This window comes from Penaeus japonicus, unplaced genomic scaffold (assembly GCF_977035675.1).
Source record: "Penaeus japonicus unplaced genomic scaffold, GWHDUDI00000001_assembly GWHDUDI00000007, whole genome shotgun sequence".
NCBI lineage: Eukaryota > Metazoa > Arthropoda > Malacostraca > Decapoda > Penaeidae > Penaeus > Penaeus japonicus.
The window spans coordinates 28179240-28181739 of record NW_028234409.1 but is presented as its reverse complement, the minus strand read 5'-3'; positions in this window follow the sequence as shown (position 1 = coordinate 28181739).

The following is a 2500-nucleotide window of genomic DNA, read 5'->3' as shown; positions in this document are numbered from 1 at the left end:
TAAGGATGTGTCTGGGTATTCTCTGTGTCTGCCTTTGTATACATCAGCGCCTGGGTGGCTTTTGTATATGCATGTCTGCGTGGGTAGCTTTTTGTGTTTTTATTTATATTTGTATTTAGTTAGCTCTCCTGTGTCTGTTTGTATGTATGTTTGCTTCTAGGGTGGCTTATATGTGTATCTGTATCTAGGAGGCATTTAGATCTATCTATATATTTGCGTGTGGGTGTCATTTCTATCTCTGTTCCTTGTGTCTGGGTAGCCTTTCTGTCTGTCTGTGTCTAGTCCGTGTCTGAGTGGCCTTTGTGTCCATCTGTCTGTTTCTTTGTGTCTGCATGGCTTTTGTATCTGTCTGTCTGTATGGAAAGGAATGCATTTGTCAAACGTAAAGGCCTTATACACTCGTCTTTATAGTTCATCTTGTTTTCGCTAATCTACTTTCGTTGTTTGTTGATTTTACAAAGGATGTTGCTCGTAATTTCACTTCATCTACGTCTTTATTTCTCTCTGACTTTCTCTTTCTCTTATTTTGCTTTCGAAAACCACAATATGAATATGATATGGATAGATGGTGAGTCAAAGGGAAATAGGGAGGGAGGTAGAGAGAGAGAAAGAAAGAGAGACAGAAAGAGAGACAGAAAGAGAGACAGAGAGAGAGAGAGATAGAGAGAGAGATAGAGAGAGAGAGAGAGAGAGAGAGAGAGAGAGAGAGAGAGAGAGAGAGAGAGAGAGAGAGAGAGAGAGAAACAGGCTTGAAAACAAACACGCAAAAAAAACAAAGAAACCAACCAGATAGACAAAAAAACCGGTCACGAAAGAGAAAAACTTCAAGTGTTGCAAGGCCTAAAGTATGTCTGTCTGCTTGTTGCAAACTCAGACACATGTGTGGGTGATGCGTGTGCAAAGTTGAGGTGCATTCCGGTGTTTGTTGATGTTACTTGTTTACTTTATTTTTAAGTATACTGTGTGTTGTTGTTGTTTTTTCTTTTTCTTTTTCTTTGTTGTTGACAGTGTTCTTGCTTTGTTGCATTTTTATTTGTTGATGTTGAGAATGTTAACGATGATGATAGTAATAATGGTGATAATGAGAATGATATAAATACTATTAACAGAGATAAAAGTAATGTTAGATATGCAAATGATAATAGGATTGATAAGAAGAATTGCAACGATGATACTGATGATGACATAGAAAAAGTAATGTTCTCAATATTGATGATGATAATACAGATAATGAAAATAAGAAAAACAACGATAATGATAATGAAAATGATGATAAGGATAAAAATGATGATATCGATAATAACTAATAAAATCATGATAAAATATCAAATGATAAAAACAATGAAAATAGTTATAATAGTGATAATACGGATACCAATGAAATTGCTTATAATGACAAAGATAATAAAAATTATGATGATAGTAACAATAATGATAATATTGGTGGTGATGATAATAAACACAAAAATAAGGCTAATGCAAATAATAACATCAATAAGAAATAGTGATAATGATAGTGACAACAATAAAAATGGTATTTAGAAATATAATGTAATGATAATGATAACAATAGGGATAATCAGAAATGAAATGTGATTTATATTATCATAATTGTTATTGTTATCATTAGCATTACCATGATCTATTGTTATCATTATTATTGATGATATTATTATAATTATTATTATCACAATCATCAATATTAGCATCATTATCAGCATCATTACTATTACTATCATCATTATCATTGTTATCATTGATAACATAATTCATCATATCATCATTGCTATTAGCATTATAGCTATTATTATTCTCAGTCCTGTTATCCGTCTTGTTATTATCATTATCATTATTACGACTTTTATAATTATCGTCGTTCATCAATACGATCATCATTATTATCATTATTGTTATTATTATTATCAACATTATTCTTATCATTACTATTATTATCATTATTATTGCTATCATTATCACCAATATTGATATCATCATTATTATGCTATTTATTGTTATTATCATTATTATTATGCTATTCATTATTATTATACTTATTACTTTCATCATCATCATCATCATCATTATTATTATTATTATTATTATTATTATTATTATTATTATTATTATTTTCCTTATTATTATCATTATTACTATTATTGTTATTATTATATTATTATTAGTAGTAGTAGTATTAGTATTAGTTTTATAATAATAATAATAATAATAATAATTATTATTATTATTATTATCATCATTATCATTATTACTATTATTGTTATTATTATTTTCATTATTGCTATCATCATCACTGTTACCATTATCATTATCATTACTATTATCATTGTTGTTATCATTATTATCATCAATATCATCATTATTATTAACATTATCATAATCCTTATCATTATTTGGATAACTTTTATTGTTATTATTTCTATAATCATTAGTATCATTGCAGTTATTGTTATTATTGTTATCATTATCATTATTGTTACCGTTA